The following is an 11459-nucleotide window of genomic DNA, read 5'->3' on the forward strand; positions in this document are numbered from 1 at the left end:
TCCGCCTCGCCCGACATCCAAAGGATGGCTCCGTGTCACTCGAGCTCCAAGGGTTGGCTCCGCCTCGCCCAACATCCGAGGGCTAGCTCCACCTCGCCCGACGTCTGAGGGCCGGCTCTGCCTCACCCGATTCCTCGGGCACAAATCTTTAGGGAAGCTCACAACAACCACTACAGTCCAGAAGGTGTGACCCAAGGTCAAACTTTTGGCATCGTGTAGGGAGTGGTCACATCTCAGCATGACCCATCCCCACGACATGTTATTCCTAGAGAACTCACATCACCCACAATGACGGACGCGTGGTCATTGTGTTGTCTACTCCCTGTATGACCGCTGATCAGCACGCTGGTTCGCCGCACTACCCACTGGGGTGGAGTGGGGTGTGATGACACCTGCTGACAATGCCAGGGCATGGCATTGTCAGCGAACAGGCGCCCAGCATGGCCGTGTCATGGTCAGTGGACATGCTGCCTGGCATGGGGCTATCCTTGTTACCGCCTGCCATGTCAGCGGGGCCCACACTGGAGGAAAAGGAAGACCCAACGAACCCTGAAGGACTTCATTTGCCTCTCGTTTTCCTCTTTTCTCCCATCTGTAACCCATGCTCTCCCTTGGCCTATAAAAGGGAAATCAGGGCACCCCACTAAGGGACATCGATTCATGACATCGCACATCACATCGCATCATAGCAAAAACCACTAGCATCGAACCTTAAACACATAGCTGAGTAGTGATCGAGCTCTCGGCACCCATTCGATCTTTCCATCAGAGACTTGGGACCTGTCCCTCTCTCGCCTGTTTGTAACCCCTACTATGAACTTTTCAGTGCTAATAACATGAGCAGTAACCATGAACTGGATGTAGGGACATTCTTCCCGAACCAGTATAAACCTTGTGTCTTTTTAGCACAACATCCGAGCCAGACGCGCAATAATATAAATTTACTCATTGGTGTTTACTCGAAACACCGACAGTTGGCATGCCAGGTAGGGGCCTTTGTGTGTCCTGACATTAACATCAGGCCACGTATGGCTAGTCACGGCATCAGCTGGGTCCCAGGCACACACATGTGCTTTGGGGACCTGGACTTTATCGTCACGACTGAGGAAGAGCTGGTGCGGGTGCCCGTCATCGTTCAACCCTTCCACTCCACTGACCTCTATGTGATCACTGAGGTGCTCGAGGAGCTATGGCTGCATGCGTTGGAGCCCCGCTCCCCTAGAGGCGGCTAGCTCCTCGACTTCGACTATAGAAGGTTGGAGCATCAGCTCGGCGTCTTCCTAGGACCCCTAACCATCCTGGGAGGACCTACGCCACCTCACCTTCTCGGTCGCCAATGTCATGGTGTAGCTTACTAGGGAAGAGCCATTCTCCCCTAAATACCTCATCCAAAGCACCCTAACAGTGCTCCCATTCAGTCTCTACAACGCCACAGAGACCATTGGCCACTTTGAGGCGCAAGCACATGATCCCATCCCCCGTAAACGACAAGTTCATGGGGGTGATCGAACATGTCATGGAATCTTTCCACGATCTCCTCACAGAGGAGCTAGAGTTGCCCTCTGGCTCTGACTCCAGCAGGAGGAGCCATCACCCCTCTCGTGAATGCTTCATGATAGGTACCCCTAAGGGACACGTCGAAAGCATCCACGAGGAGGAGGCTACCCTGTTGAATGACCTCGACGACAAGGCCGAGGGGGAGACAGTGGCCCCACCTCGCATGCAGGTGGAGCAGCTAAAAGCCCGACACCAAGAGCTCGAGGAAGCGTGACTCCAGCTCGAGTAGGAACACGCGGAGCTCGATCGCACCACAGAGACGGTGGGTGTGCACACACCATGGCCCATGATGTGAACCAGAGAATCATCATAGATGATGAAGCCCTCCCTCGCTTCGCCTAGGTGAGCCAGAACATCACCGCTGCAGCGGCCTTGCTCCATGGTCTTCCAAAGGCCACGACACCCGAGGATCATTGGGCCCACCATGAGATTCGCACACTGCTCGACCATGCGGCGGTGCAGCAGGCTGAGAACTTGTTGTCTTAGCGATGCGAGCTCGGTGCTAGCCAACGCATGCCCTCAGAGCACCTCGGCATGGACGCAGTCAGTCCACTAGGCACCATAAGGTGGTAGGCAGTGCACCATGGTCTCGATGCAACACCCTTGACTCCCGCAGGCGTACCTAAGATGACCCTAAGAGAGGGAGCTAGCCACGGCTATCACCCCCGTCATGGCAGATGCTATGACAGCGGCGAGGACCGAAGCCCGATCCTCGGCCTACCAGGGCCTCAGGCCTTCGGTCGACACATCCTCAACGCTGCCTTCCCTGCTAAGGTACCGACCACCAACCAACATCCTGAAAGTATTCTAGAGAAACGAATCCCTAGACTATGGCTCAAGGATTATTGGCTTGCCTGCCAAGCCGGTGGTACAGGATAATGATGATTTCATTATCCACAACCTTCCATTATTCTTGGGCCGATTCAACACTGAACATGGTTGGAACACCTTCTGTCCAACAGAATCCAAAGTTGGGTGGACCTGAAGGAGATCTTTGTGGGAAACTTCCTAGGCATATACAAGCGCCCTAGGAACCCATGGGACCTCAAGAACTACCAGTAGAAGGCCGGAGAAACCCTCTGTTGGTACATCTAACACTTCTCTCAGTAATGCAATGAGCTACATAATGTCGCCTGACTGCCGATGTTATAGGAGCTTTCCTATCTAGTATCCACCTGCTGAGTCCCTGGTTCACAAGCTGGGATGCAAGGGCCCATGAACCAACAAGGAACTCCTCAACATCAGTGTTGTTTGAGGCTAAAAAGTGGAGGCGGATGGCATAGTAGAGCCTACTCCCTGTCTAGGGAGATTAGAACCACTCCAGCCCCCGAGCCAAGCACCATGATGGACCCATCGATGTACATTGTCTAGTACTCGTGGGTGACGTCTAGGGTCAGTAGCTGGACCTCTGTCCATTCGGTAACAAAATCCAGTGAGAGCCTGAGAATTAACGGCGATATAGGGGATATATACCTGATGTCATGGCCCTTGAGTTTCGAGTGCCCACTTGGAGATCCGTCCCGTGGCATCAGCGGTTGCGGATGATGTCTCTAGGAGAGTATGAAGTGACTGACCCCTAACTTCATGGTTGGTGAAGTAGTGCAGGAGCTTCCGGGTCACCATCAGCATGGCGTATAGGAATTTTTGCACCTGGGGGTACCGGACCTTGGGGTCAGTGAGTACCTCCCCAACGAAGTATACGAGCCACTGGACCTTAAGGAGGTGTCTCGGCTCCTCCCTTTCGATGACTTGGGTGGCGCTTACCACATGGTTGTTGGCCATGACGTAGAGGAGGAGGGGTTCTCTCCATTCGGGAGTGACGAGGATTGGGGCCGACGTCAGGGATGCTTTGAGGCTCTCTAGAGCCTGCTGACCTTCCTCAGTCTAGACGAAGGTGTTCATCTTTTTGAGGAGCTTGTAGAGTGGAATCCCCCATTCATCGAGCCAGGAGATGAATTAGGCTCAGGGCAGCTAGAAAGTCAGTGAGCCTTTGCACGCCCTTGACATTGCGTATAGGGCCCATGTTGGAGATGGCTGTTATTTTTTCAGTGTTGGCCTCGATGCCGCGCTCAAACATGTTGTATCCTAGTAGCTTCCCCTTTGGAACCCCAAAAACACATTTCTCATGATTTAATCTGATGTTGAACCTTCGGAGGTTTGTGAACGTTGTGGCCTAAATTTGAGATCAAGTCACAAGCTTGAGCCATTTTGACCACTATGTCATCAACATAGACAGTGATTGTTGGTTTTGGCTACTTAGCTTGATCAGGCTGAATCTAGTAGGTCGATTTGGTCGATGAAGCATTGCTGCATGCACCTTTGGTAGGTGGCGCCAGTGTTCTTTAGGCCAAAAAGCATGGTTATGTAGCAGAACGAACCATACAGGGTGATGAACGAGGTTGCGAGCTGATCAGACTCTTTCATCATGATCTAGGTGATTGCTCGAGTAGGCATCCAGAAAGGAGAGGATCTCACAACCCTGAGGTGGAGTCGACTATCTGGTCTATGCGTGGCAAATGAAAGTGATCCTTTGGACATGCTTTATTGAGGCAGTATAATTAACACACATTCCCCATTTCTCGGTCTTCTTTTTAACAAGAACGGGATTGGCAAACCGATCAGAGTGGAATACCTCTCTGATGAATCCGGCTGCTAAGAGTTTGGCGATCTCTTCACCTATGGCCCTGCGCCTCTCATCATTGAAGCGGTGTAGGCGTTGCTTAGTAGGCTTTGAGCCCAGGATGAGGCATAGTGTGTGCTCAGCAATGTCCCACGGTATGCCTGGCATGTCAGATGGCTTCCATGCGAAGACATTGTGATTGGCGTGTAGGAAGTCGATGAGCTAGGTCCCGATCTGCACCGTCTTGGTTGGGTCGGTGGGGTTGATTCCCACCGCCTTGGTTTCCTTGAGCTGGGTGGAAGGCCATCAAGGTGGTTGGTTTGTTGTAGTCCAGGACTACCGGGGTCGACAACTCCCTAAGCCACGAGAGCTTGGATGAGTTGATGATCGTGTGAAAGGATTAAGATGCCCAAGAGGGGGGGGGTGAATTGGGCTTAATTCTAAATTTCTTTGCAATAATTAAACTCTATGGTTAGCCCAATTAACCCCTTGTGCCTAGAAAGTGTTTCTATTGATCTAACACACAAAAGTTAAGCACCCTAAGTTCCAATCCTACTCTAGTATGGCAATTCTAGGAATGTAAATGACAAGAATTGAATTGCTCAAAGTAAATGCTCAAAGTAAAGTGAGAAGGAGGAACGCGGCGATGTTTTGTTGAGGTATCAGAGAGTCGCCACTCCCCACTAGTCCTCGTTGGAGCACCCATGCAAGGGTGTAGCTCCCCCTTGATCTGCATAAGGATCAAGTGCTCTCTATGGGTTGATTCTTCGACACTCTGTCACGGTGAATCACCCACAACCGCTCACAACTTGAGTTGGGTCATCCACAAGCTCTCTAGATGATCACCAAGCTCCCAATCACCACCAAGCTGTCTAGGTGATGGCGATCACCAAGAATAACAAGCACGGACTCTCACTTGACCACGACAAGCCTAATGAGAAGGGTGGATGCACACTTTGCTACTCTTGATCTCACTAATGAGGGCTCTCTTTGGGATTCTCAAATCTCAATCACCTCACTAGGACCTTGCTCTTCTTGGCACTCTCAAAGGTGTTTCTCAGCTGTTAGAATGAGCAAAAGTACCCCCACACATGAATGGAGGTGGTATTTATAACACTGGCTGAAAAATGAACCGTTATGTGCCTCTATGGGGTGACAGGATGCTCCGGTCAGTTCACCCCAAACTCTAGTGATCAAAGTGTGACCGGACGCTAGCCAGCGTCCGGTCAGCACTAACCAGACGCATCCGGTCATGATTTTCCCTCTCTGGAACCTTACTAGAGTCGCCCGGACGCTGGCCCTTAGCATCCGATCACTTCACCTCTTAGCGTCCGGTCGCACCAGACGAAATCACCTTGGTCAAATGAACTGACCAGACCCTGAGACAGTGTTCGGTCACACCGGAGCCAGCATCCGGTCAGTATTTGACCCTCCATTCACTTCCAATTCTTGATCATATGTGAATGAAGTTTGCTCCATTGGATCTAAGGGCTATTTTGGAGCTACCTAGTGCTAGTTTTAGCAAGTGTGCACCACACCTAACCCACTAGACTCACCTAGGTCAAGCTACCCGTCCATACCCCCTTAATAGTATGACCACAGGAAAAACAAAGTCTTAAACTACTCTAAGTGTCTCTTCAACTCCAAACAACACTTAGAACTTGTCTAGCCTTAACCTTGTCGTCCATCCTTTGAAAACCGAAATGATTTCCATCGTAGGGGCATGACCACCATGATTTCCCAATCGATCTCCATCACCGTGACCTAACTTAATTGCCTCTACAAAACACACGTTAGTCACAGTAATCATGTATTGCCATTAATCACCGAAACCCAACTAGGGGTCTAGATGCTTTCAATCTCCCCCTTTTTGGTGATTGATGACAATACTACCTTGAGTATGTGAAAGAGATGAGGTTTTTTAACATGCTTGGTTCATATAAGCTTTTGGCAATAAGAACAAAAGTGTTAGGCAAGCTTATATGACCCAAGCCAACATGATGTACTCAAAAGATATGAAATAAGCATGACTACAAGTAATAAAGCTCATTTGCATCGGAGTAAAACGCGGAAGCAAAGCAAATGAGCATAACATAAGTGATATGACATAGAAATAATTCAAAGTAGAGAGCACTCATGTCATATATCACTGATCACGTAGATATCACTATCACATAAATATAGTTTAATGCATAAGAGTAAACACACGATGAATGCATAGTAGTAGTATCACACATAAAAACTACAAATGTAATAGATAAGCTAATAGATAAACAAAGCTCCCCCTAGATATGTCGCTCCCCCTAAGTCTAACATACTCGATCCCTCTCCCCCTTTGGCGTCAAACACCAAAACATATGGGTCGATCGGCGGGGCTATAGCGGACAAGTCGGACGCTGAGGTACGAGGAGCGAGCTGAAACTGGGTGCCATCAGCATCTGACCCTAAGCTCTGAGCAGTCTGACCCTCTATAGCTAGAAGCGATGCTGAAGCAGTCTAGGTCAGATCAAGGACTAGAGCTGCTGTAGACTATGCTGGTATGACTGATGTAGGTGGCTCTGATGATGCCACTAAGGAAGGGAGCATCTCTGTAGTCCTAGTAATAGGTTCAACTATAGAAGGACCTAGGACATGTAGATATGGAGGAGTAGGCTACCCTATCAATTCACCTGAAGGAAGCTCCAAGGCTCCTAGACACTGTAGTCTCTAGCACTAGTAGCAAGGAAGTCTGAGCCGGTGTGAACCCAGTCTGAAGAGGTGTGAACTGCAGGGGCTAGCACTAGGGAGGCAAACCACTAGGACACCTGCTCTGTAGGAGAAGCAAACTATGCTAGGTGGCTGTCCCTGACTCTGAAGCCCACTAGACTATAATGCTGGAGTCATAGAAGTGGTGGCAGTCTGACCAAGCTAGGGCGAAGGCTGTGGCAGTGGAGCCCCAATAGCTGTCACAACATACTATATAAACCCAAGTAGTTGCTGCTACATGAGGAGCTACTGCTAATGCATGGCCTGCTGCTGCTGTAGCACCTACATCTGCTACTGCATAGCCAGCTACTGTCGCTAAAACTCATCCTACCAAGTCTGAAACTATGCAAAAGTAGCAGTTGTCTCCTGTTCCTGGCGAGCCTGATCCTGCCTCATTCGCTCAAGTATAGCAAGTAGAGTGGGGTCTGTCTGTGGTGTGGGTGGAGCTGAACTAGAGCTACTGGCCTTATGGTCATGTCGACGTGCAGGCATCTGAGGGATATCATGGTAGTCTTCATTTGAGCTGTCACTGGGGTTGCTCTCGACCATCCCCTGCTACTGAGCAAGCTCCTCCTCCTTAGTAGCTGCTATGCCCCTAATAATATCATCCTGCTGGGCTATAGTCTCTGGCACCTCTAGACGACGGTGCGGTTGGCTAGGTGCAGTTGATGTACTATGGTGGATCATCTGAGTCGGGTTATATGTAGGGAACTCTGTTGTAGCATCACTATACTCAGCTAGCATCTTAGGCGGCCTCACTGTAACTACCCTATGAATAAGAAACATGATCCAGTGGGCATAGGGCAACTGTCGGTGACCTCTGAACCCCTCAGCAATAGCATCCTCCATCTCTGAAAGAAGGAGATCCCAAATGTCAAATATGGTCTACTACATCAGGAGTTGAGAAGCCAATGCTGTATACAAGTCAAACCCTCTCTATATCCCATCCTTGGAAGCAATGTCCTACTCATGATAGCCTCAAGCACGCAAGCAGTGGGAGTGAGATCACTGGGGTTCCTTCTTGACCCTTCGCCAAAAGGCTCTATGAAGTAATGACTGAACCAAATCTGTAGGAGGCACCATACCGCCATGAGGGCGTCTAGGAGGTATGGTCTGTCCATAGCAAACCTCATGTAGCTTGATGGGCTACTCCTGAAGCCTAAGTATCTCCCTGACCCTAGTACTCAGTCAGCCTGTAATCTTTGCCTCTGAATGCAAAGTGAATGTATCTGTGCTGTGAGTCAATCCATAGTGTAGCATAGAACTCCCGGACCCAAGATGGAACATACAATCCTGTCCATCCAATCAAGTATGTTAGCCCTAGTAGATATGCAAGGTAGGGGCAAATATGCTCTCTAGTTGCTGCAACAATAGACTCTTTGTTGCACACCCTCTGAGATCTAAAAATAGCTCCACTGTTAAGATAAGCATTGTAGAAGTCCTCCTACAGTGGTGTGTAGAAGCCCTCTGATGCACGCTCATCCCACCTCGATGGAAACCACTACTTAAAATCCATAAATCTGAGCTACTGTACCTGCTTGGCCGTGGCGGCCCTTAGATCTAGATGTGTCACTAGAGGCGGACCTTGTGGTCTAGGTGGTAGACGAGAACCCCTCCACTGTGTATCTGCCCTCGGTGTGACTGGGGCATGGGTATGACCAGAGCGGCGAAGCTGTGGTTGAGGTGCCTGCTCTATCTCCTCGGCCTGTAGTCCCTCCTAGGTCTGCTCTACTGCCTGTGGCTGCTGCTGTGACTCCCCCTGAGGCTGACTCTCATCCAAGACAACTCATCATCCTGCAACCATGACAGTCCCAGCTTGGACCACCATGGCGGCGCTCAACCTACTCAAGTGCTTCTCTTGTCACTGGTGGAAGTTGCTGATCTGCAATAACTACACCACTACGAGCACCTCCTCTCTTGGCACGCTCTACAACCTCTACAACTGCGGCTGCTCTAGCTGTATCTGCATCTAGATACTTGCGCTTCCTTGTTGCCAGCTTTTTTGTCGCTTTGCCTTTTAGATCTGCAGGCAAGCGAGGTAGACGCCTTGGATCCTCATCACCTGGATCACCTCCAGCATTCTTCACACGAGCCATATGAAGGATCTAACAAGAACAACTACCGCTGACAAGAGAGAACTACCAACTGTCACTTCTAAGGCTTGACCTCGATCCGTACTCATGAGCTTGGCCCTGAGTTGACTAACAACTGCAAAAAGGACCTTAACGGCACTGACTTCGCTGCACGATAGAATAGAGGATATACAGATAATCTTAATTATTCATCTAGAGATACGAAACCCTAAGAGAGCAAGCAATTAGGTATGAAATTAAATTGAAGGCTTCCTACCTGATAAACCAGCGATCCGAAGAGATGAGACACGATATGCGAGGAACCACCGAATCGGCTAGGGTTAGGGTTCTGGCTTGACGAAATTCGGCGACCGAGAAAATGCGGAGGCAGTGGCTTAGGGCACCGACGGTGATGAAGCTAGGGAACAGTGGTGCTAGAGCTAGGGCATGGCGATGTAACGGCTGATGAGCAGGAGCGCATGGATGTGCGAAGAAGGGCGGCTCGGTCGTAAGTGCTTGGCGGCAGAGCTTACGGAGGTGGCACCTAGGGCTGCTGTATGGGAGCGGTGACCCGAAGCAAAGGCGCGGGGCACTAGTGTGGTAGCTTGGGTGAAGGCGCGTGGTGTGGAGGCACGATCGGTGGTGCGGGGACGCTGTGATAGTGTGCGGGCATGACGCAGCGCGGGCGGCATGGATGGCGCAGGAAGCGACAGTGCGGGGTGCGGCGGTCGACAGCGTGGAACAACGGTGGTGGAGGTGAGCTCGGTGGCTAGGGCGCAATGGTGATGCAGCTCAGGAACGAAGGTGTGGCAGCGATGACGGTGGATTAGTGTCGATGCGGGACCTATGGGATACACCGCAAGGAAGAGAGGAGATCTATTTTGATTAGGATTCCTCCCATGTAATCCTAGTAGTAATACTACCCTGTAATCCTACTAGGACTATACATTGTAAACCGACTAGGACTCTGGCCTCCTGACTATATAAAGGAGGGCAGGGCTCCTTAGAGGTCGAAGAAGAGAGTTAGAGACAACACTTGACAGTCAATCCAACGCAAAGGCGAATGCCGACTGGACGTAGGGCTATTACTCGATCAAAGATCGAGGGTCCAAACTAGGATAAATCAACTGTCTCTTGCATTAACCGTCGAGTTCCGCATACGCTTGAAGCCCGAACATACTACCCCGGGTACCCTCATGGCAGGCTATCGGTGGTCACACATCGATAGCTGGCACGCCTAGGTAGGGGCTTTCGGCGAATTTGCATCCAAGAGCTCGACAAACCTCATCAACATGATCTTCTCGATGGGATCAACCTTCATCTTTAGTTCATGGATCTGCGAGGCGAACGACAACGACAAGCTTTAAGGCTGTCTCCTCGAAGATTCGGATCACCATGAAGACCTCGCTATTTTGGCAACTATGGCAGATCAAATCACCAGGAAACTCATGTGGCTTGTGATGTCTTATCTGACTCAGATTTTACGACCAACTATTTTCCACACTAGTCCAAGTTCTTTTCCATTAGGACTTCACAACTGCAACCATTTAGAGTTCTCTCGAGAATAGTTTCGAGTTCTTTTCTGGTGGGCTCCTGAACACGGCCTCAACCTATCAAGAATTCAACTCAGAGAACATTCAGAGTTCTCTCGAGAATAATCCAAGTTCTTTTCTGGCAGGGCTCCAGAACGTGGCATCAACCTATCAAGAATTCAACTCGAAAGCATTCAGAGTTCTTTCGAGAATAGTCTGAGTTCTTTTCTGATAGAGCTCCGGAACATGGCCTCGGCCTATCAAGAATACAACTCAAAGTACATTCAGAGTTCCCTCAAGAAGTCGGGTCATGGTACGACTACGTCAAGCTGTCCGAGCCAGGGGCAAGCCAGTTGTTCGGCTATATCTCGAGCCGGAAGCAAGCTAGTTGTCTGAATACTCGTCACAGTTTCTGAGTACTTTGGCTGTGGTGACCAACTACTCGACAGCTCATGTCCAAGTACTCACAAGCTGATGCTCGGGGGCAACAACCACTGGGGTCTCCTAAGCTCAAAATGTCAGGATCGCGTGCTGATTCTACCACGCGGCCGTCAATGAAGCTAAGTCATGGTTTAATATTTTTTCAAATATTCTTTAATCATCATATATCTCTGGATATTATCCATATGCCTCCGCGGCTCTACTACAATTGATTTACCTAGGTTGCTGAGGCCTTAATCTGTGAAGCCTACTCACCAGAAAGGTGCGAGAGGTGTTTAAACGTAACAGGCTACCTACCTAGGGAAATTATATGGCCTAGTAAGAGCAAGACGTGAAAAAATTTAATATGCATTTTATAATGTCTTCTCTTAACGGTTGTTAATTTACCTGGATTGTTGAGGCCTTAATTCGTGAAGCCTACTCGCCGGAAAGGTGCGAGAGGTGTTTAAATGTAACAGGCTACCTACCTAGGGAAATTACATAGCCTAGTAA

Source organism: Miscanthus floridulus, chromosome 15 (assembly GCF_019320115.1).
Source record: "Miscanthus floridulus cultivar M001 chromosome 15, ASM1932011v1, whole genome shotgun sequence".
In the NCBI taxonomy this organism is placed as follows: Eukaryota; Viridiplantae; Streptophyta; class Magnoliopsida; order Poales; family Poaceae; genus Miscanthus; species Miscanthus floridulus.